Source organism: Anser cygnoides, chromosome 1 (assembly GCF_040182565.1).
Source record: "Anser cygnoides isolate HZ-2024a breed goose chromosome 1, Taihu_goose_T2T_genome, whole genome shotgun sequence".
Taxonomy (NCBI): Eukaryota; Metazoa; Chordata; class Aves; order Anseriformes; family Anatidae; genus Anser; species Anser cygnoides.
The window spans coordinates 189,401,150-189,426,329 of NC_089873.1; the positions used below are offsets into that span (position 1 = coordinate 189,401,150).

Below are 25,180 nucleotides of genomic sequence, written 5' to 3' on the forward strand. Positions count from 1 at the left end.
AGGCCACATCAAGACTGAATTTGCTGTGCTGGTTGCTGTAGGAATATGTGTGGTTCTTCTCCCTCAAAACCCAAACGTTGGGCCTGAAGACCAGTATCCTTCCCAAATAAATAAACAAACACAAATTTCCCGAACTGTTTGTAAAGCGTTTTCCTATAACTTAGATCCTCCGTTGCTTGGGGGTGGAGGGGAGGTGGTCAGAGGAGGAAACAAACCCAAATCTGTTACTCTCAATATTTTATTTTTTCCCCTTGGTGCCCAAAATATCAACAGTTCAGCTTCTAGCTGAAACCACAAGTTACCACCTCTTGTTTGCTGCTGTAAACTTATCACCCCTCTGATTCTCATGTGCTGCAGCCTGCTGGCCTGTTAAATGGATCTAATTATATGTCCTCTTCCCTGTCAATCCCTCAACCTTTCTTTCTGCTTTACAATTAGAAATAATATGTTCCAGAGCCGTGATAATGTTCAGTAATTGTTCCGCATAAAGCGTAATTTCCACCTTTGCCTTTAAAAACAGAAGGGGATGGCTGTAATTGTCCTTTTCAGCCTGACAGTGCTTTTTCCTTCTGCCAGAGATGGTATTAACTGGCCACACGGCTAATTTTCACCCAGCCTGCAGTGTGTTAATGGAGAAGGTTTTGAGGTGTGCTGTCACATCACCTGGATACTCGGGTAGTCCTCTGTACGCAATGCAGTGTAAGTGACATTCAGAACTATCGTTTTGTCGTGTTTTCTAGTCCGAGTTGTCAAGAAAGTGGTTTTGCACTTTGACAAAAACTCGATCAACATCTACTAAGCTGCTTCTTATATGGCAGCAGCACCTGGCAAGGTTTGCACATATCTGTCTTCAGGCGATATCACAAAAGCATCCCCGCATAGCTTGTTCCTTTCTCCTTCAGACAAGGTGCCAGGACAGTCAGTTGTTCCGTGGTGTTCAGGTTTTAAGCTTTCTGTCTCAATTAGAATGTCAAATAATGTATGGAGTTACCATAACCGTGCAGATGCAGTTGCTTTTGTTACGAACAAGTTGTTTTCAGTGAATTTGGGCTTTCTAAAACAGAAAAGCAGTGTAGTTCGGTATTAGGACGGAACCTAAACAATTAGTGGAATCAATTATTCAGCTTTATTAAGCAGAAAAATATCAAATAATCAGTGTTTGTTAATCAGAAAATATTAAATATGTTTGCCAAAATTATAAAAATATCGAAGATGGAAATTTTGCTTTTGAAGATATTCTCTGTTTGTGAATGCATCTTATCTCTCATTTTCAGCTTCTTTTCTGCACTGGCACTCTCGAGCCAGGTGAGCGGTCGGTCAGATTTGTGTTCTGCTGCAAAAAGATTGTCACATTACCTGATGCTATGTGTACTCAGAGGTTTTTCAGTAGCATCCTACCTGCATTTTTTTCCAACGTGTCCCTTTCGTGATTGATGCACTGGTGGGAAAGTTTTTTTGGAAGGTGTAATTAACTTTTTTAGTGGCTAATTAAGAGTAAAATACACATCTTGGAGTATCCTGTAATTTAAGGACTAATATATCGGGTCAAATAGGGACAGGCCTTCTATGCAATCGAACAGACAGCAGTGGTTATTAATGAATGCTTTGGGAAGGCAGGTAAATAATGTCTTGAACAAGTTTAAGTTAAATTTAAGAATAATTTAGAAGGTTTTCTGTGTATTTCTTGAAATAGTGATGTTCAAAAATGCCTCTAAGGTAGGAGAGAGCAAGGTTATCAAAGCTGCTGAAGTGCACAGCCAGTCTTTTTGTACATCTTACTGCTCTTTTTCTTGTTACCATTTAAAGAACATTCTTATAGTTTTCAGTAGTCTGCAGTCAACAAAAATGACCATGAAATCCTAATGAATGAACCAAATAAAAATATTCTGTACTCTTTCCATTATATAAACTTAGTTTTAATTAAGTTGTTAATATCTGAAGTTATACATATTAGAAGGTAATAAATACCTAAATAAAATAACTCTTTAGAAGATGAGTTTTTCTTTTCTCTTTAATTAGTGTCCCAGAGTTCATGTATCACTGTACAGTGTAAATTGTTACTGTATTTCATGCTTCAGAACAGGGGGACGTTACTGAATTAGTGTAAGGCGAACTGCCTTTGTAATTCAGCTTGCGTTGTTGGGTAATCATGGTTTTATAAAATATTTCAGCTTTTTCTTCTTACATCTGGATTGTTTCTGTGATTTTAATTTTTTCTTCTATTTTTTACTGTCAGTGCTGTGCCATATTAAATCACTGCTTAATGCATGGAAAGAAAAGGTGTAAAACTGAATACAAACCTGAAATGGAGATCCTTATTAGAGTAAAACTAGAGGAACAAAATGAAACCAGTGTACTAAAGCAGAGATCCCCAAACTTATTTTACTGAAGTTCAGTCACCGGCATGGATGATGAGGGACTGCTGGTGCCAGTGCTGTTAATTTCTCTGTTTTATAGGTCTCTCTCAGACCAGGACCTCTGTCCTGTACTCATCAATCCGTGAGACGTAACGTGAAGCCAGGACCCACCTGTGTGCATCCTGCCTCACTAGTTCATCACCCCCTACTTCACTCCACCCCGTTCTTGTACACCAAAACCTACTCGTGTACGGCAGGCCCACTTCCGAAATTGCTCTCAAAACAGAACATGCTTAGCAGATGTTAAACGTGAAATGAAAGTGTATATACTCACATACTGTAAGTATATACACTATATATTGTGTATATATATATAACTGTATATAATGTATATACTTACATACTATAATGCACCGTGGTTATAAGTACTGTGTGGCAAATGACTGGTCCCACAAACCCTTCTGCGGACAACTAAAGCCCTCAAAGGCAGTTGAGTGCGTATGATTGAGGATTACACGTGATTAGTGGTCTGCAAGGTTAAGAGTACGACCTGTGTCATTAACGAGTACTCGTGTATTAACGCTGCTTTGAGCAGGGGGTTCAGCTAGGTGACCTCTGAGGTCTGTTCCAAGGAGAAGTTTATGATTATCACACTTGTGTTGTGCAAACAGATACTTCACTTAAAAAACAACATATCAATTGTATAAGCTGACCCTTGGCAAACTGTTGCAATTAATTTTACTTATTGCGTCATGGTGTAGCATGGAGATGCAAATTTTCCCACTTTTAAGGTTTAATACAGAAAAAGGAATACATCCATGCCTTTTGCATATCACATCCAATTCCTTGCATGCAGTTTTACATTAAACCATGAGTTCCTCGTATTCCTAGCATACAGTTGACTTGGTTGCAGTTCTGGAACTAATCCAGAGTATGTAGTGCCTGAAAATGCGATGCTTTACGTGCAGTTGAGCTGTGTGAGGGGACTTCAGCTTATTTGGACAATCTCAGATGTGGCTAGTGCTGAGGCTGTTGTAACAAAGCCATCAGTGCAGGTCAGCAGCCTGAGTAACAAAGACTTGAGGCCTAAAAACTAAAAAACCTAATAACTTTTCAAAGCAACGACTCAGAACGTGAGAGGAAATTCCTACGTTTAAAAACAAACAAAACAGTTTAAGATTATACTATGTAGATTCTGAATATATGTAGATGCTGCCACAACTGGTCGAGTTTAATAAGCAATACATGTCAAGTGAATTTGCCAGTGAATTTTCCATTATTTAAGGAATGTTATTTTGATTAACACTGGTGTGAACCTTCTCATAAAGATGTACGGGGAATTCAGGTGGATTTCCTTCCCTTGTTTGGATAAAATTCATACCTCTTGATACCTCTTTAGCTGTTTCCATTTAGTATTGCTAATTACTGACTTTTAAGCCAAAAGTTGGTGATGAGGGAGGAGATCTCGAAATTACTGGCTGTAAAAGGCCAATCACTTTCACGCATGTGACCAGAACTGGGTTTATGCAATGTTTTAACCCTTCCAAATATGTGTTATAGCCACTGTAACAGAATGGGGTGGTTGTGCTGTCTCATTGCAGTGTATTTCAGGGAAATACTTGGTTGCTTGTATGCTTTTATTAAAAAATAAAAGGTTGACAGTGCTGTAGCTGAAGTAAGTAGTGTGTTAAGAACTTGACAGGTCTTCTGGACTCTTTGGGACTGTAGAAAGCAATTAAAAGGAATAAAAGGTGCTAAGAGGGAGCCAAGTAATTCCTTTACGTTATTCTTTACCACAAAGAATGTTGTGGCCATTCTGTTCTTTTCAGACAATGTCGATGGGACATTATCTGATTATCAGATTAGGGAACCAAAAGCTTGAATGCTCAAATAAAGTGCTCAAGACCCCGAAATCATGAGGACTGGATGCAACTCAGCCACTCAGTGGTGCTAAAGGATGAAGTGGCTGACCTGCTAAGACGACTGTATCTCGTTAGGATGAGGCACTGTGCCAGAAGACCTGGAGCTGTCAAATGTTGTAGGTACCGTACCTTTACACTGAGCACGAGGAATGGATCTGGAATCTGCAGACCAAAGACTCGTGTTTTAATGCCAAGCAAACAGATTTGAATACTACATGGGTAGTCAAGTAGTTCTGTAAGTGTAAGATGTAACAGAGACTGATTTCCTACGCAGTTGTATCATAGAGGTGCCAGCTGCTGCTGGGGTGTTCGTGAGTTGTCTCCTATGCACGTGTTTGTCCCCTGATAGTGTGGGTATATGCTGCAGCCTTTCCTTGGGATTGTGGCTCTGAAGAAGAATAGGTCTTTTCTGTTCACCTATCTGGTTCTTGAATTTCTGAACCCCCTGAGTGCTTATTAACCTGTGAAGCTGTCTGAACAGCGGTCATCGTGTTGGAGTTGCTTCTGTTATTGAGAAGAGACGTGTGTACCCACCTGCCATGTGTAGCTCAGCCTACTCTCTTAAATTTAGTCCACGGCCTCTGGTGTAAAACTGTCTGTGTAACCTGAGCAATTCTGGTGTGGCCCTACAAGCATGGGAATACCCCGTACTGCTTACGGTGGCAACGCTGATCTACCTTGTCAGTTACGCTTAGGTGACAACAGTTGCTTCTGAAGTGCTCCTGTTTGTAGCTGTGATTAGTTGACATGTTCTTGTTTCCTCATTTTCCCTCCTGTCATATCGGCATAGCCATTTGTGTTGTGATTCAGCGACTTGGATCGGAAACTTGATCCTGACTTCAAGAGGAGTCTTGTGAGAAGTGTTAATTTTTAACCCAAGTTAGTTCATCAACACGGTGTAGCGAGTCGCTCCTCAAGCAGATACATCCGCACACACTGAGGACATGGCACAAGGATGAGAATAAGAATGCGAGTAAGCAGCAGTGGGGTCTTACCTGTTTGAGTTAGCACTTCAACCAAAATAGAGGTTTGTCAAATTATGCCACAGGAGTCTACCTTAGAAGTCATTAATCTTGTCCTCAAATAAGTGTCCAAAGTAAAATACTATGTACATTTGGTAAAATTAGAGAAAGTTGAGGGCAGTCATCTAAAATTGGACACACTAGCATAATAATGGTAGGTGTCATTCAGTATTTGCAGATAAAAATAACCCACAGTGGAAGGAATAACTTTGAACTACTTGAAGATATTTCTAAATTATAAGTAAATATTGCAAAAATACACATACCATTATAGGTACCCTGGTGAAAATTTCTTCTCAGTGTGCCCACTATCAAAGAAAATCCCTTAAAATTTATTGTAGCAGTGCTCCTCAGTAGCTTTAAATAAAAATTCTTTACCTGGTCATCTCTGCTCAAGTGAACTGCCCATCTGGTCTAATTGCAGGTCATTTATACTTTATTGATCGGTGACATACACATATCCTCTGCGTCTTTTATTTTTAAATGTTACTGATAAATAACAAGTTCTTGACGACTAAGTAAAGTCTTTGCAGAAAGTTTACATAAATGAGATAAAGCAGTTGTATTTCTTGCTTTCAGTTTGTTTTCTTCAGACTACCTCTAAATTTCCAATAATGGCAATACATTCATTCTGCCATTTGGAGGAGCCTGTGCCACAGAATAATGATGTGAAGAAATCTAACTTATTTGCAAGGAAGAGTCTTCATTTGTGAACTAGTACCCATGCAGCGAAGAGGTGCTTTGTTAAGTTCAGGTAAGTGCTTTCTCTTTGTTATTTTTTAATTATTTGGCTTTTGTTATGCTGGCGTTTCGCTCAGATTAGCATACGTGCAGTGTCATGTCAGAGCCTGTCAGTCTTTGTGTTGGTCATTTGGCACACAAAGTATCCTGGAATTAAAAGGCACATGCTGTAGCACGCATACTTACAAGATGTATGGATGGAAATTATTGTCTTGGAAAATCATTTTAGCATAATTTCTAATCTCTGGATTAGAATTTATAGCTGGTAGCTGGTGAGGATGGAGATTATGATGATCGTAACGACCTGATTCCCTTTTGCTGTATCTTTTTCAGAGTTTTCTTATGTGTTTCTTTATATTCTGAATTAAATATTTTGCAAATCCATTGTTGTGGTTAAGGCTGTGAGTATTCATAATTAGGTCTTGAATCATTTGGGGGAAATAAAAAGGAAGTCATGATCACATTTCCATAACTTGGAATGTCTTCACGTTTTTATTATAAAAAATCAGCTTTTGACTTTTCTGAAATAATTTTTTCTTTCCTAAAGTGGATCCTTAATTTCGTGATAACATTGGCTCAGGGTTTATTCCAGATGAATGGTTGCTGTATATTCTGGGAGTTTTCTGTTTGTTTTTTTTTTTTTTTTTGCTTTGCTTGTTTGTTTTTTCTAGACATCCAGTTATTTTTATGACATAATAATGACTTCACAGTATAAATTATTTTGTAGTCATATTCTGTATGGAAAATGTTTGCAACATACCTTCAATAAAAAGAAGTTAGAAGTAGAATAATAAAAATAATTATGAATATTTAAGGACTTACTGGAATTTCTTTACCTATGTTCTCATTGCAAACTGCAGGGGTTCTCTAACTGGCTATGGGTTTAGTCTTCCAACCAGTAGTCAAAAAAGGGATAATTTGCAAAGAAAAACAAGTTGCTTCTTATCAAAAAGGCAGAGTACAGTTTGTCCAACTTCTCAGTGGTGCAACCAAATCTAGAACCTTTTTATGACACCTGTCTTTGTTGGTATATTACCAGATCCCTTGCATATATAAAAATATATATACATATATAATACACACGCATTATCTGATAATTCTAAAAATACCCTTTGTCTAATAACTCCAAAAATCCCGTTTGTCTTGCTAGAAGTCCTACCGACTGAGAAGTACTAGATTTTTAAAATTTATTACTGTCCTTTTGGGTCCAAAACCAGAGGCTGCTATCCTGCATGTTTATGTGCATGTGCTTAACTGTACATCAGTGTCATCCTGGTACAGTGCTGATTCCTAAGAACTTCAATGACATAAAAAGAGCAATACTTTTTACTGTAAGTCTTTACTTTAGTCTTCTTATACATGGAGACAATGGGAGGATATTGTTTCAAATAAATGTAATGGATAACTAAAAAACAGAATCTAGTTAAGAAAAGCCTTTGAACTCTTAGTAGGGTACTCCAAATACAGACAGCTCCAGTGAAAATGAGAATTTTGCTTCAGCAAAGTTATAAAAGTTAAAATGCATTTATTTCAATGAAATAGTCACAAAAAAAAAGAACTCATTTTAGAGGCAATTCTTAAATTTTCTGTTTTCGCTTTGTACTTGGGTGGACACCACTCATTACACTCATACATCATTTTCAAAATGCTTTTTTATGTACGCTGCAGAATTATAAAAAGTGGGGAAATGATGCTTGAGAGTTCATTTCTTTTATATATGTAAAGAACAGTATTCTTGAGCTTATTAGGTTTTCCTGGTCGTGAGAATGCATTCTGGCTGTACATGAAGCCAAACTGTTATTGAACACAGTACTGCAGAAAGCAGAGTGGGACAAAAATAAATCATAAATGAAGTTCAGTATTATTCTATACCCATGCCTATGATGTCTAAAACAAACATATTGAGAGAACTGAGTGAATTTTTCCTCCTGAATCTTTCAGCAGAACTATTATTGTTCCTAACACAGTCTCCTGTACATGGACAAAGTTGTTTTTTCTTCAAAAATAAACAGAATGCTGTCTCTGAAGAGTTAAAAGGTAAGGCATTTGAGATTGCTATTTCAGGAAGCAGTTAAAAGTAATTTCAATAACTTGTAATGCACACGAATACACAAAAATACGTGATTTATTATGCATCATGAAGTGTCAAATATTTTATATCAGTTTCTGTTGTTTTCTTCATCTCATGGGTGGAATTTCTGAATGTATTCAGCTCTGTGTTCTAAATGTGTTCCCAGAAATCAGTGAGCTGACCTGAGTGGGAATAAAGGTTGGTTTATCTTTAGTGAGACAAAGTTAAGTCACAGCTAAGTAATTTTGAAATCCCATCCTTGAAATACCAGGTCTTTGACATTCAGTGGGATGAGAATCTCAGAACAGACTGACTGCTGTGGACTCCCCAGCTACAGTTCAGGTAAATAACTTCTTTGGAGGAGGAACTTAAAGGTTTCTTCTCTTTTAAATTATGATAATTAGGTAGCAAAGGGTGCAACAAAACTAGAAATACTTTCCTCTTACATTTAAAGTAAATATCCCCATACCTGTTCCAGTTTGAACATCATGTAGTTATCTAATGTTTCAGAAGTACTGTTTCTGAAGAGGACTTCTTTACTGGCATAGAATATGAATGTCTTCTGCCATTCACAGCAATTTTAACTTTTTTTTTCTGATATGTAGACATGAGTGAGATTCTAATTCAGCTATGGCAATTTCCATTTTGCAAATACAGAGGTGTCTTTTGGCAACACATGCATAATTTAGAAGGAACAGCTTCTATATTGGAGTAAGCGTTAGGGACTCTGTTCAGATCATGGGATTAACGTGTTTCCTCTCCAGCTGGTCCCCACTTCCTCCAGGGAAAGGACAGCTTGTTTGATTTGTAACAGCCCGATGTAGTTTGTAACCTAGAGCCTTAAAGTCACATGGAATTAGTGCTGCTTTACTTTTATTTCCACTCTTGTAAGGTATAGTGGTGCAGCAGGTACTGCTACTGCTGTTGTGGAGGCAGGAAACTTGGAGAGGAGCAGAGTGCGCAATGGGAACATGAACTGTTATAGCCATCTCCAGTAATCTGTCCTACCTCATTATCCAGGGTCCTCTTTCACTCTGTTTTGGAGTGGTGAGGGGCGGGGGGGGGAAATGGGAAATAGTATTGTAGTTGGTAGAAAAAGAGTAAGGAATTTAAAAAAAAAAAAAAAAAAAAGTTTTCCTCCTGCATGATTATGTTTTTAAGAGAAAACATCAAGGCTTTGAGTTTTTTTTTTTTAAGACTTAACTAATTTCAGTTACTTATTTACTTTCTTGCTTTCTTCAAAAACAAAAAGATGCTATAAAAGATCAGTATTTTGAGATCAAGATCAAGAATAAAAAAGAATATTTTAAGAAAAAAGATTATAACAAACCAAAGTAATGCATCTGATACCTTTTAAAATATTAAACTTGAATAAATTGTTAGCATCAACAAGCTATTTAGGTTTTTCTATATTCAGTTCTATAGGCAATACAGACTGCAAGAAACAGATGCAGCTGAAGTAGATCATCTGGTTTAAGAAAGTAAGCAACTATTTCTGCTGAACAATCAGTTAGACAAAACTATTAAAATGCAAATGCTTTCATAGTAGCTTTGTAAGCAAGCAGAAGAAATATCACACGCTTGTAGTAAGTTACATGTTTCTTCAGGGGTGATGAAAAATATCTATGTTTATTTTGTCCCAGGTGATTCAGGAATCCCTGTAATTCTTGTCACAGGTATACTAAATAATTGGGAGCAGATTTGTAAATTGAAATTGTAAAATTCTATGAAATCTAAATAACAGTTACTACAAGCTCTTGATAATTAATAAAATGCTAGCGGGCAACAGATGTAATCTTAGAGAAGTGACATATTTTAAAGACACTCCGTATCACTGTAGTATGTACCATTAGCACTCTAAGTTAGAAGCATAATATCTGAGCAATATATAAGTTGTGCACATACCTCTTTTTGTGCCCAACACATTGATGTATTAATATTATAAAATATATTTGTTCCTTTCCTCTTTGGAACATAATGAGCTTCCTTTCTCCGTATATCTTAAGATACAAGGGGATCTTGAGATATATGGGGAAAGGAAGCTAATATGTCTTATATAAGACATATCTTACCTTGTTCCTGGGGCTTGTGATCCAAGAGCCCCTGAGTAGAGGTGTCGCTGTCTGTGAGATCTGATGTGAAGCCCTAAGGTAGGTGAGTTACACAATGATGGCAGCATTGGCTACCACACAATACACTATGAAAGTTTGGGTTCCCAATATTTTGACATTCTTTTGAGAGCAGGCCCAGAAGGGTGTCCTGACCATAAGCGTTCAGCTTAAATATCCTACTGTTGGATCTCACCATGTCAATGTTGTCATACTGAGCTGGATGGTTAAATTTTTGAAGGAGGAGACTGTTCTGCCTTACCAGCAGTTTGACTATGGGAGTTTCAGAGTTTCAGGGCCTTCAGAGAGAGGATATCTAATTCCTGGTGTTTGCCAAGAAGAGGTGATGAAGCTTGCATGGTGCTTTGAAGATGAGTTTTGTTATCCTGCTATGGCATGGGTAATTGTGTATGTTAGGCAGTACGGGTTCCTGGTTGCTTGGTTTAACAATAACCAGTGGCCAGAATTGTTAGTCTGAAGTACCACGTCTCTTCCAGAGACAGTAGGGGTTGGAAAACAGAAGAGGGAAAGAACTAGAGAGGAGTATTCTGTGGGTCAGGAAGAAGATGCGTTTTCTTGAGTTACTGTCTAAGTTATGGAATACCATGTTACAAGATACAAATACTGTAGCTGGTATCAAAGGAGAACTCCAATCAGCACCTCAGAGAGGGACAGTCGGTGACTGGAATTTTATTTTGTGCAGCACTGTGAATACAGCAGTCACTTTGAGACCTGGCACTGGGACTCCAGATGCCTCGAAAGGCCCTGTGGTTCAGATGGAGATGCTCTTAAATTCACAGGCAGAGTAAAGACCGTCTTTGGAGATGTATCTTTTTGCTAAATTCTACCAGTTGTTTTTACGAAGTGTTGCTGGAATTGGTTTATTCTCTAGCTTGTTGATGAAGATATTTGTGATTCTTTAAGCCAATCCCTGCCTTGGCACAGTAGCGTTTTTCTGAAATGCCATGTGAGGGTGTTCATTTCAGAGTCTGACTTTTTTCTGCTACTGATTTCTCTCTCATCCTCCATTTTTAGAGACAGAGTCTTTCGTGGCAGCTTGCTGTGGACTGAGTTCCTACTGTGCCACTTAATCGTGAAGGTGTTGGTCATATGTATTCACACCTTCCAGGCTTGTTTATCTTATTATGCTTCACCCAATGAAGGGTAATGAATAGTATCTTATGGCCACAGGGGCACAATATGGGGCCAGAGATAAGTGCGATGTGCAGGTGCTATGATTTCCTAATTGCATTTTATTTAGCAGAATATATGTATATTTATGTATATGTATATATTTACTTATGTATGTCTGGAAGGCTAATGTCAACTGAGTAATAAGCAAAAAAGGAACTCTGACGATTGGAAAGAGAATCTTGGCTGAAGGATTTGGGGGGAAAAAAGCTTTGGGATCTACAGAAAAAAAGAATGATTTTCTTCAATTTTTCCAGAAGTCTTTTGGAAACTTTTACCCATAGTGTAAAGAAATCTGCACATACCAAAATGAGCAGTGATGCTGATTTAAAAATAAAAACTTGCAATATTGCACCCTTCAAGGTGTTCTCAGTAAGTAAATATTTTAATGAAGTTGCTCTATTCAAAAACTTTATTGCATTGAGAAATTACAATTCCTGCGTACTATAGACTACTTTTACCAGTAGGTCCTTAAAGTGCTCTGTTAACTCTTTGTAATGAGCTAATCTATCTATATAGAAATGTTTAGCAAGCTTTTCTGGAGAAGAGTGCCCTTCCCATGTATTTATGATGGGATGTTACTTTTACAAGAATTATATTGTCGATTTTTATTTTCAATATTTTGTTCTTACTGAGGTCGGTCAACTAGCAAATAAAAATATTTTAATGACCCCTGTTTGCAACACAGATCCATCTCTAACATTAGAACAGGTTTCCATTATTAATAGATCAATATTTATGATTTTTTTTTTTATAACTGATATACCCATCAGTTATTTTCTCTGTACTAGCTAGGTTATGGTTGATAGGTTTCTCATTCTTAACTAAGCACGTGCAGCTCATCTTTGGTGAGCCAAGGTGGTGCTGTAGATAATTCACTGTATCCAAAGATTTTTGGGAGATAGGGTGTTTCTCTTTGGGGGAGAGGGAGATAGGGAGACAAAAACATGCCGTCACACTCCATGTGGCTTTCTGAGTCTACAGAAACATAAGAGGTAAATTTGCTGGAGTCAGACATTGGAACTTAAGCTTCAATACATTTCTGAATTTCTGTCCCATACATATGCATTTATCTTGGATCTGTTTTGGAAGATATTGTGATACAAATCATATGTCAGCAGGAAGATGCATCCTTGTTTTATTAGGTGATTTTGGTCTCTTAATTCAGTCATCTGGGACATCCAGTTCAAAGTGTCCTAAAGGGAATGTGCTAGTTAGAACAATACAAATAAATAAATAAATAAAAATCAGCTATTTTCTCCTTTAAGGAATACTTGAGGAAGTAACTAAACTTTGTTCCTTTTGAAGCAAAAAGGTTGATTTTTTTTTTTAACAGTGCCTGAGTTTGCAGATGCTGTTTAAAATGACCAAATAAAGTAGATAGCGCTGGGAGTACAATTGCGCAACTGAACTACAGGGATTTTGCTGGAGAACTACTTGCCTGTTATTGTCATTGACAAGGCAGAGATAAAGCAGTGGTCACTTCCAAAGCTGTGGTCTGGCTGGGGAGGAGTAATTGCTTTTATATGTATTTTTCAAGCCAGAACACACACACAGTCAGTATCCAGTGTTTTTACCAAGGTTCAAAATTATCACAGCATTGTTACTGAACGAAGTTATTTTTAAATGGAAAGGCATTCTGAAAAGAATAGTGCCACCTTAGTGGCACGCAGAAAACTTTTGTCAGCTGAACTCCTGACGGAGCCTGGCAGCAATTCAAAGTGTGGTTTGTCTCTAGTAATTCCATTAACATTTCAAAGGTTGACGGTGTTCTGGGAATTACCCAGCAGGGATTATTATTTTTTATGTTAAGAATTAGTACTCTAAAGCTTTGCCTGTGCGAGGAGTGTTGTAGCTATCTTGCAATAGATAAATGTACTATATCCAAGACGCTAAGTTCTCTATCAGACATTTTGCTACTTTATCTGTATTGGTATAATTAAAGTAGCAGTCCTCTCTCTCCCACAGTGTGAATAGAGCTGTATCAGTATAAAACTATATATATTGGTAGCTTATTTCCACATAGAAGGAAACAACCTAGGAGGGCTGGCCCAATTCCAGAAATTGCTTATTGTTTTTTTTAATTATATTGCAGTTGCTATGCCCTTCTAAACTATTTGCAGGAGACCTTATACCAGAAGAAAGTGAGTTCATTCTTGTTTATTTGCCCTTATCCATAGAGACCCATAAAAAGTTGCACCACCTCAGTTTTATAGGTTCAGTTTGTCTTTGTGGGCAAGCTTGTCTGTTACACACATCTGCATCTATGCTAGAGGATATAAATGATGAGTGTTTTGATAATAATAATGCATCTTCATCTCTCATATAACCCTAATCTACTCAGTTTATACTGGAACAAGTGCAGTTTAATAGAATATTTCCATCTGGTTGCTTACAGACCCGCTGCCCCCTCCAAATCCTAGCTTCACTCTCTGTTGTTCAGTATGGAACACAATGATTTACGCATTCTGATCGAACTTTCACGGCTGTTTTATAGATCAGTGTCTTGCCTCGCTTCTCTGATGTGCAAATGAAGCTCGTCCAGTATGTGTTACTCAAGAAAGAATTAAGAAAATTGAAGTCAGAATATCTGAACTTGGATCACTTGCAAATAAGGAAGATCTGCATGCACGTGTTCTTTAAAGATAATGTTGAACGGATCCAGGTAATTCCACTTTTATAGCTACAGAGAGTGATCTCGATTCCCATATTAAAAGGGGAGGAATTTTGTTGGTGAGACAACTGAATCTCTATAACCCTTCTGCTCTAAGACTGGAAGCAGTAAAGAAAGGACCTAGTCAGAGACTAACTAGCAGGAACAGAAAGAGCCAAAAGCCCAAGGGACCTTTGACCATTCAGAGAACATTCACTAGCTTTAATTAGCTGTTCTCTGTCCTATGCTCACTTGACTGTGTGTTCCACTCTTTCCTTCTATTCTGCCTCTTTACTTCTGCTTCAATCCTGTTTACATGTATGTTTTTTTTCCCTCAATCTGTCCTCCTTGCTCCGTATCCCCTTCTACCTTCTTTGCAAGCAAAAGCCACCGCCAAAATAGAATTACTCTTGCATTTACCACAGTCAAGCTGTTTGTGCTGTGTGTGAACTTTTCCCCCATGCTGTCTTATCTGTTTAGGCTGTAAAGTTGTTGGTTGAGTGTTTGGTTTTGTGGGTTTTTTTTTTTTTTTTTCCAATCGGGGATCTTTTACTCTTCTGTGTTTGTGTGCTGTCCATCATAATGGAACTTCAATGTTCATTAGTCCTTAACAGTCCTTAGATGTGATTAAGAATAATCTCCCTTTATTGTCCTCTTTTTTTTTTTTTTTTTTAAGAAATCACTTCTAGGCCAATGAGTACACTTAATGAGATGAGGTGTATTAGATGTAACAGGGTAAGGGAAACTTCACTTTTGCAGTCTTTCTGTAGGTGAACTGGTGATTTAAAAGTACAGGTGTCAAAATGTCTATGCTTTCTCCTATTCAGAAGAAAATTGTATTACTTGGTTCTATTACAGTCCAACATACAATGTTAGACATTACAGAATTCATTTTACATTGACTGTGTTTGCATTGCACTTGCAGTGGTTTGCAAATTCTTGGTTTGTTTTCCATGTTTCACAGCTTTTAAATTTGCTTTCTAGAAACTGTTTTGGTAGCTGCATTTTGCTTGTCTGAAATCCCTTCAGAAGCTTGAGTGCAAAGCAAGCACAGTACTAGCGATGGATGTGAATGGATATCTTAAGGATAACAGTGGATATGGTGTCTTCAGAAATGGTGGCATTAAGGTAAGAATCTGCATGTAATTTATGAAATAATACGTGATAGTTCTCCATAGAACGTGTTTGTATCTCTGAAGATTTATCCAGTCACTTAATGTTTTTCTAAAATGTTGAAGGTAAGAGGATTGCTCTATATCTTGCAGCATTTTAAAGTCTGAAACAGTGTACAACTTTAGTTTACTTAGCAGTGACTTTTTTTCACGTTAAAAAAAAGTAAATGTAACTTTTTAGGAAAATAAGCTATTTTAGAGTAGTAGTTCAATGCCATTTATGGCTCACTGCTTCTGAGTCTGTTTCTCTGAATACTTACAACTGAATATTTTCAAACTGAATTAAAACAAATGGTTTTGTTTGGTTTTTTTGCACTCACACTCAACACTCTAACCTTCAGTGACATATTTTACCACTGTGCATGTAACTATTCTAACAGGCATTATAAAAAACAACCAAACTTTGCAGAAGATACAAAACACATACGTATTTATTGATAAATTAATCATATCTGGAGGCTTTTAATCCTTGTATAGATTTTAAATATATATATATATATATAACAGTAACACATTAAATTAATGGTACTTCTTTGTTGGAAGTTGATCACACTATTTGAATAATGTACATGATTAGATAATCCAAGTAGAAACACCGGTGGAAATTTTACCGTAACTACAGTCCAGTCTAGTAAAAGTGGTTCCTTTTAATTTAGTCTTTGAAATAATTTAGGCCAGCAATTCCTCAGGCAAAAAATCTTGTTTCCACCAAACCCAGTTATGTTTTTATTTGTGTATATATTGATTTCTTGAAATCCACAAAGAATTTGTGCCTCTGTTTTTCTTCCTACTCTTTGAATCCCGGTAGTTGCTACCGCAATGGAACTGTTTTGCTAACAGCAGGCAGTTCTTAAAGGTTTTTCTTATGAATATTTTGAGGTCCTTGGGTATGTATACATGGTGTAGTAAAGAGGTGCAGAGACTCAACTTTCTTCTGATGAACTAGTTCCAGAACTGAGGCGGCCGTTCTAGCAGCATGCTACTTTCAGCAAAATTAGGGTTTTGAACTCCAAGAACTCTTAATTTTAACATGCCATGCTGAAAACTGCAGTGTTTCAGGAGTTGATTCACAAGCAGATTAGGTGTTAATTGAACGGACAACGTTAATGCCTGAGAGCGGTAACAGTGTTTGTTCTGCTGCATGTCTGTCAGCTCTTAGCCCCAGCTCGGGTGCACGCTCGTGCTGACATGGGTACCTTTATGGGCACCCGGTGAGATGTGCAAAGCTTTTCGTGTCCTGGTGAGGTGGGAGCACCAGCCTGGTTGATGCAATCTAGTTGCACTGTACTCATTTGCACAGTATAGTCATGCTCCAAAACTTAAAAGTTACCTAAGGTTGCGTTAATTAAAACACGAGTATCTTCACTAAGATAGTGGAAGAAGAAGCTCGGAGAATGCCTGGTAGATGAACTCCTGTGAGGTCTGTGACCAGACAGATGATACTTCAGAGGCCTGATACAAAATACACAAGTAAAACCTGCTTTAAGACAGTTTCTGGAAAGATTAAGGTGAGCCCTCTTCTCATTTGAAATTAGTTTGATATGAAAGTGACTAATAGTGACTTTATTTAATATCCATTTCTGCAACACTCAGCTTTTCATTTTTACTTTCTAGGAGGGTAGAAGAGATAATATGGCCCTCAATGTGCTGTGCACTCTTTCCAGTGCCAAAATACAAACCAACAGCTCTAATGTACATATTAGGTTCCTCAAGCTTCACTGAACTAGAGTGTGTGCTAGATAGATGAATGAAAGCTTATATACCTGCTTAGATATATTTATAGGTAATTTTTTAAATTGCCGTGATTCTATAGGTCATTGTAGTAACTTGGGATGAAGAAGTTAGGCTGCTCACGAGTTGTTTTTTCTTTTGCCCCATTGATCTTTCACTCTGGTTCATTGCATGGCAAATGCTTTCTTATTTATTTGATCTGTTTATGTTTTAAATCAGTTTCTAGGAGGAAACAAAAAAAAAAAAAGAGGTGTGCTCTTCTCAGTTTTAAAACCCTTCAGATTCTGAAGGATGGTATCAATCAAGAAAAACATAGTTTGCAGTTTCCATGTCATAAAGGTATCTTATCTGTAGTTGCAATAGTTGTAAAAATCAAGGCTGGAGTGTCACTTATCTTTTTCTGTTGATCTTTTCTAAGGTGACTGTACTGAATGGTATTGTTTCAAATAAAGGCAGTTAAAACAAGTGATTGACTTGTAAGAGTTGTTTGGCATTTAGTATTTAATTCCTCTTTTGCTAAATCATTTTTGTGATAATAACTTTATTTGTGACACTCCACTTCCACTGGTAGGTGGAAGCCTGAGGGGGAAAATGTTATACTTCTTTCACAATTCATTAGTTTGTGGATGTTTCTGTTATGTTGTTTCCACACTGAATGACTCATATGCTAAATGAACATACCAGCCTAAAGGCGTGCCCTCGCCATAGCAGCCCACAGTGAAACTTGATGCCATTATATATAAAAGTACGGAAGATGCTCGTGCCCATTTGAATCCTCGAAAAGTTATGTGCACGTTGGACATGTGTGCTATCAAATACATAATGTACTTTATTTCAAAAAGTTGTTTTACCCTGATTGCTCTTTTTCACACCGTTAATTTGCTGAGTTTGTAGGCAACATCTGTCTTGTGAGCATAAGTTGGAACCGAGAAACAGTGATTTTTTTATTGTTATTATTTTTGTAATGTGGTACAGTTTTGGTGCATTCATTTCTGGACTATTTGATGAGAGACTGTAGAAGTACTTGCATTGCCACATTGTATGGTTTTGTAATGAGTTAGACAGATTCAGAAATATTTTTGTTTGTCAAATTGATAGCACAGGTCTAATGATCTCCATATTGAGAAAACGCTAATTAGAGTGAACCAGTTGACCTCTGGTTATCTTAGCTCTCCTTGAATTGTGCATTTCTTACCAATTTAATTTTTTCTTGTTTAACAAAAATATTGAAGACAAATCAGGTTTACCTATTGAAAACGTGTCACAGAAATTCTCACTTATATTACAGAAGTTTCATACTGGAACACAGCAAGGAAGTCTAAAACTGGCCTGGGATTTCAGTCCTCCATTTATTATGCACCTCTTACCCTGCATGGTGTTACTTAAATCATAATATGGAGACATATGGAGTATTGAAAAGAACACGAAGTAATTTTTTTTTTTCAGATAGTTTTTAATCTTTAGGTGTTATTTTGTTCTTGGTGGCGGTGTGTTTGTTTTTATTCCCCAGGTATTATATAGCAGTATTAACTATAAGCTACCATTGATTTGAATATTGAAAATACATACACAGCTCCAGAAATCTTGTTCTCTGGATGACAGACTAATGGTTTTGATAATAGTAAGATAGTATAGAGTAAATAAAACATCATGAGTCAGGTCCTGTTCTACATTGCATGGTAGGCAGTGGAGGAGTTTATGCCAAAGGGAACAGATACGTTTATCTTAAAGCATAGTCTTGCCATAAATCTTTCACTTAACTCTTCTCACAGCCTTACACAGTGTGAAGTTTTTCTGTCAGTGTCCCTATTCATTTTCAGGAGGTTGTCTCTGCTTACCTAGCTCTAATTCCACTGGTACGGAGCTGGTCTGTCAGTCCTTTGTCTGGCTTGTGGTGCAGAACTGTAAGTGCGTTCTTGGAAACTACATGTAACTATTAACAAAATTGACCACAGTTTCCATAGAATATACTGGAAGGCAATAAAAATAGCAATTTCAGTGTTATTTCAATTTCCAGCATCCCAGACTGAGTCATCTCAAGTCACTTAATGTCTCACTGAGAGTATAAAAGGTATAAAACCATACCTGAATACTACCATTTGATCTTTGCGTAGTGTTGAACTGTAAGGAGAAAGTCTCGAAATCAGAAGTCTTCAGCAGTTTTGCAGAGGGCAGCATCTCTGTCTTCATGTCAGGCTGTATTCACCTTTCCAGAAACGTAAGCAGCAGCAGAATGGCAGGAGTTGGACACCCTGGTATATTCTGTACCCATCTGGGAATGTAAAAGGTGCCTCTCCCCAGCTGCTCTTCCTGCAGCTCTGCTTCTGAATCTTCTGCTTCTGAATCTTCTGCTTCTGAATCTTCTGCTTCTGAATCTTCTGCTTCTGAATCTTCTGCTTCTGAATCTTCTGCTTCTGAATCTTCTGCTTCTGAATCTTCTGCTTCTGAATCTTCTGCTTCTGAATCTTCTGCTTCTGAATCTTCTGCTTCTGAATCTTCTGCTTCTGAATCTTCTGCTTCTGAATCTTCTGCTTCTGAATCTTCTGCTTCTGAATCTTCTGCTTCTGAATCTTCTGCTTCTGAATCTTCTGCTTCTGAATCTTCTGCTTCTGAATCTTCTGCTTCTGAATCTTCTGCTTCTGAATCTTTGGCTTGTAATGGTTTAGACATGATTTTTAAGGATTTAGATCCCTCCTTTGTCAGGAGAGATCCTGGAATCTAACCAGCACATGCGGTTTTAGTCCTGTTCTCCCTTTTCCACCTGTTTCAGAGTATCTTTTTTTCTTTTCCTGTGCTGCATGATGAAGACGCAGAGCTCTCCGGTTAAGTTTAGGGCCTGAGAGCTGAGGCCGTAAACCTGGATTTCTTAGAAACACCGCCAGTTTTCATGGCAGGTGCTGAACATACTGATCTTCTCCTTTCTGTGTCGACCCATTAAGTGCCTTTATCCGCGGGCACCGCTTTCACCCGCGGCCCTACAGCCCTGCCAGTCACCCAGGGGCACCGCCAGTGGCCTACGGCTCTTCTCTCTCCAACCAAACACCGCCTCAGGGCAGCCAGCAGCTCCCTCACAACCTGCCAGGGCTGGGGTCGGGCCCTGCAGGGAAGGGGAGCTGCCTGCAGCTTCTGTGTGCCTTGAAAGCAGACACGTACATACTAACAGGTGAAAGCGTTTGAAACGATACGAAATGCTTTGTTTATTTCAGGAAAATAGTTGGCATAACACAGGGACCGAATGATGAGTACAGTCAGAGTTTACTGTGTGGATTGAGGCAATTTTATTGTTTTGTTAATGCCACTTTTTTCTTTTAGTGTAAACTTGGATCTTCCCTTGATATATATATACAGTGCCAGATGTTCGTGTTTAAAAACATGCTTTGGCTAACAGCAAAATATCTTCTGCTTAATGCCTACATGATACACGCTGTGAGATAGGTGCTCTACTCTGACAGCTACTACAGTGTATCCAGATGAACTTTTTACTTTAATATTTAAAACGAGATGTTAAGAATAAAAGTGTTCTGGTCATTAAATGAGAATTAACGTGGGAAAGCAGCTGATTTATAATCTGACACTTGGCTTCTCTAGTGCCTGTTGCAAAGAAATGGTTCTCTTAAACTGTACATTAATCATGAACAAGAAGTTCAGAAATGCCTCTTTCCATCCAAAAACTTTTATTACCAATGAAACAGCTTTCATAGTATTGGAATGAGCAAATAAATGTCTCAAACGAGAAATTCCTTCACATCCAAATGAAGTTAGCTTACACCTCTTTCCCAATGAGTTTATTTAATTGTAATTGTCTTCCTTCTCCTCAAAAGGGAAAAAGGGCCTGGGACAACTTTGCAGGTAAATGCACAGTGAAGTATAATTTGTATATTCAGTACATATTTTCAAGCATATAATAGCTTTAGCTAGAAAAGCAAAATGTCCATTTCATTTTAGAAAGTGGTTGCTGTTTGTCAGTGGGGTGTATTATTAAAATGATCACAGGCAAAAGCTGTAAATCTGGCAAAGAACCATTCTTTTGCTCCTAATTTCGCAGCCTGTGTGATTTGCAAAACAGAGCAAGTTAAACAAGGGGAATAAATCTTACGTTCTGATTTCCTGGTGTTGACTGGTCTGCTGCTTTTGGAACATAGATGAAAGGTATGTCGCCTTTGGGATTCAGAAATTGCATATTGCCTTTCTGCAGCCTGTTGGCTTGCTTTTATGCCTGACAACTTTTCTGTTGTTGTGGATGGTAAGGTCATTTCAGACCCACAGCTGTGCATCGACTGAAATCTCCTTCTCTAGTAGAACCAGTACCACTACCTGCGTTCAGGTATCACTGCACAAAGTTGACATTGCTATTCAAATTTCTCAGCTTCTGTCATCCTGATACCAGCTTCGTTCTCTCTCCAAGAAAAAGTTCCCAGGCTATCTTGCTGGTTCTCTGCACTGTCTATATTATTGACTTTTTGAGTCTTCATTTGTTCCCCCTATTGCACTGTGGTGTAGTTCAGCCGTTTATTCCTGCCCTGTTTACCTGACCCAGCCACTTCTTAAACCGTGAAGGCCCTCCCCTGTTCTGGCAGTGCTGGCAGCCTCTTCTTCCTATTCCTCTCTGTATCTTACCCCCAAACACTTTTATTTTTTTCACTTTCCCAGGCGCTGTGGAAAAAACTCACTAACAAAATACAGCACCATCCCTATGCTGTCTTTCATGTCTTTTTTCCTGTTGTGTCTTGTCTATCTTAATAAAATTAAAACTCTCTGCTCTTTGAGAAAGAATTATGATTTCCTATGTGTCTTTGTAATGTCACAGAATGGGGTAATGTGTTTTCTAGTATTTGCTGTGACAGTATGCATTTCAAACTAAAACAGGATGATCTAGTCAAGATGACCAAGCAGCATAGTGTTGACGTACTAAGGAGTTAGTGCTTGAGCTAGTTCTAGCTCTCTTGTTCAGAGGTGATTGGTAAGTAGTCATTTTTTTTGGGTGCTTTTTAACAAGATGTCATGGGAATTCTTTTTAAAACAGTATTTTTTTTTCCAATCATTGCAGTAAGGGGTAAAAGTTAAATTTCAGATCTTTGAAAACAATAGGCAAATTTCTAAAACTGTGACTGAAAATCAAGGAAAAATACATTTTATGTAAAACTAGCGGCAGAGAAGACGACTTATAATCATGCTGATTTTAATTTTTCATGTATTTGTCTTTACTGCTTAGATAAAAACTTCTATCTAAGCTTCATTTTTTTCCAAACATTTCCAGCTATGACTTTACAGTTGTTATTAAGCTGTTAATAATATTTAATGCAAACTGTAGAAAAACTTTGATATTGAGTAAAAATTAAACAATGGGAACAACTTGCTATTCCTTTTTTAATTAATATTTTTTACATAGGAATTCTGTTGGCTTAAGCCATAATACAGATTCCTGTTTCTCAGTAACTGTATCCCAATGCTTCAGTTGATGTTAACCCCAAATATGTTTTGTCCTGATTTCTTTACGTAGTAACTTGTTTAGTCTGTACTGTTGTTGATAGGGACGTTTTATTTACATTAATAACTCTGGATTTCCTTGTTAATCAACATGGATAAATTACATATGTGAGAAACATTTCTTCTGATCAGCTTTGAGTTTTCCATACTTTAGAAGCTTCTTGGTATTTTTCTTGTGTTACAAGATAGCAAGCGTAGCAATGCTCTTTATAGCATTTATTATTTTATGTGATGTCTGCTCATAACACTCTTGATTTTAAACGTGCCAGTTTCTCTTTGTATGATAATTCCAGTGTTTACTAATGTTCACCTTTGAACCCGTTCTGCTTTGGAGAAGGGGTGACCTGTGCGACATGTGGTTTTTCTGGTAAGGTCACAGGATTGATTTCTATAATCCTATTACACTGTTTTTCTACTCACTCTCTTCCATTGTCTAAGCAGGCTGTTTTGTTACTTTTATTTTGATTGTAGCAGCGTATTGAGCAGAGATTTTCACTAACTGCCGAAGTGCTGCCCTACTTCCTTCCTGAGGCCAAGGCATCTGGTGTTCTTTCACGTTACAGCTTAACTGATCGAGCGAACAACTCCCATTAAAAAGAGGCAGTCTTACCACCTCCCTTGCACCTGGCACTGGCATTCATCTGTCCCTGTGATCCAGTTCGTGGAACTATGCTGTTAAAGCAATCCTGATCTTACCAATAAAGGGTTGATTCTTCTGTGGGTTTTGCTCCCTGTGCAGGCTTACCAGAGATGGCTGCTGTTGTTGTTGCGAGGAAAATAGAGGAGCGCGTAGCAAAGGAAGGAGGAGATAGAAGTGTGGAACGTGTCCTTTCTGCAGTGATCTGCATCAGATCCATTTAACTAGCGTAAAACTATGCAGAGATTTGTAACAGAAGCATTAAGGTTGGTATGAATGTAGTATGGATGGAAACGCATGTGTAAGCATAGGGAGAAAGAGCAAAACAAAGGGTTAAAGAAGTGGCATATACTGATAACGAAGAACACCGTTTCCAGGACACCATCCTCAGCAGTATCTGTGTGCCACAGCACAGATGATTTGCCAGCGGAAGACCTTGCATCCTAAGATCGGGAGGATGGCAACAAGGTTGTAGTATATCACATATATCGTTCTTTTTCCTGTTAGCTGAACAGGAAAAGAGACTGCAGGCAGGCGTTTTAGGCCTATGTTCCAAACAAGGAAAACAGACAATGGGCAGCAACCTGGCCTAAGATTTATGGAAGTCGAGGTAAGCAAGATCCTGAGGCAAAGGACTGTCCTATCACAGCTGATCATTCCTGAAGGATATCCTAAAGGATCTGCTCAAAAAATCTAGCTTGTTACTGCTAAGAACAACTTCTGCAACGTGTTGAGGCCTTGATAGTTGACAGTTCTGGTTCTCTGTTGTGCACATAAGTTATCCTGACCAAACAGTTTGGAGACACACATCGTGGTGCTTATAAGTGAGCATGAGGGTATGAGTGAATTATATTTCCGGGAGAATAAATGTCAGTAGGTAGAATCAACTTCTTTGGAAATTTTGTAAGTAACTGTTGCTTTCCCCTTGTCTAATATGTTGAGTTTTATTACACTAAGGTCTCTTCAGTTAATTTGAAACCTCATAAAATACAGACAGTTTTCTCTTGCTTTTTGTGTTTCTTTTTAGCATGTGTTTGTTATCTATTGTCGTTCCAACTTGCTTTGGCATTTTTGTGGCCCATTTGTTCATTTTAGTTAGATTTTGCTTTCCATGATTCTAAGTAGCCGCAGTGACTGCAGCTTAGATGCCACAGTACACACCCGTACCACTTTCTAGTTGATTGGTCTTACGTTATGGTATATTTATCAAAACAATTATTTTGAGACTCTTTGCCATTAATGAAAATTATTGTAATGAAATAGAATATATAATCCAGTATTTTACCTTATTTCTTCTCATCTGCGGCTCTCTGTGCCTTAGGGGTGTTTTTGTTTGCTTGCCTGTTTGCTTTGTTAGGGAGGATACTTCGCTCACTTTTGGCTTTGGAAGAGCTTCTTTTCTGTTATCTGGATGAATAGATCCAAAACAAGAAGTAGATCATCATCAGTATTAGTTGTTCTATTCAATTTATTTTGTACATGATGTTTGGTATGACTCTTGCTTATTGTTTATACTAGGATCAGATTTCCAAATTTGTCTGAAAGGCTCCTATTTGATTCTAATAACTTCTTGAAGCTCATTGTTTCTTCATAATGTCTTATTATCTTTTTCCCAGCAATAAACATGCTTTTGGAGACACAGAGCATGTAAGATGTATCTAGGGTTTTTTCTTCCTTATTTTGGTCTTTAGGCCCTTCCTTAGGTTACTAAAAATCTCCTTTTTAATAGGGTGTATTTAAAAATCAGTAAGTTTAAGATGGAGAAGCATGCATTATGGGGCATGAACTCTTTGCGTATAAGAAGTAGCTCCTTATATTTCTTTATTTCACTACATTTTACCATTCTCTCATCAATTGTTTCAGAAAATAGCTTACGACATCTGTCTCACATGACAAGGGTTTCCACGGTCTGTTCCAATGACACCCTTTCCTCTGCCAAAAATTCTGCATGCATCCTGGATCCATGTATACCTTCCCATCTCCCATGTACGATACTCTCTTCTCTTTCACAGTGTTGAATTGTATTGGGGATTTGCCCGTCATTCAGAGTGGGGACCATCTGGTGCCAGCTGTGAACACATTCCAGCT

At 37.8% G+C, this 25,180-nt stretch overlaps 1 long non-coding RNA gene across 3 annotated transcripts in view; it reads left to right on the forward strand.

Moving 5' to 3' along the window:
• Positions 1 to 25,180, forward strand: part of LOC136789600 (uncharacterized) — a 38,731-nt gene that overhangs the window by 5,470 nt on the left and 8,081 nt on the right. For all 3 annotated transcript variants that reach the window (XR_010828306.1, XR_010828305.1, XR_010828304.1), the window contains exons 2-7: positions 577 to 5,252; positions 5,881 to 6,055; positions 7,984 to 8,079; positions 8,385 to 8,455; positions 13,910 to 14,077; positions 15,050 to 15,193. This is a non-coding gene — a long non-coding RNA (uncharacterized lncRNA). The remainder of the gene's footprint in view (positions 1 to 576; positions 5,253 to 5,880; positions 6,056 to 7,983; positions 8,080 to 8,384; positions 8,456 to 13,909; positions 14,078 to 15,049; positions 15,194 to 25,180) is intronic.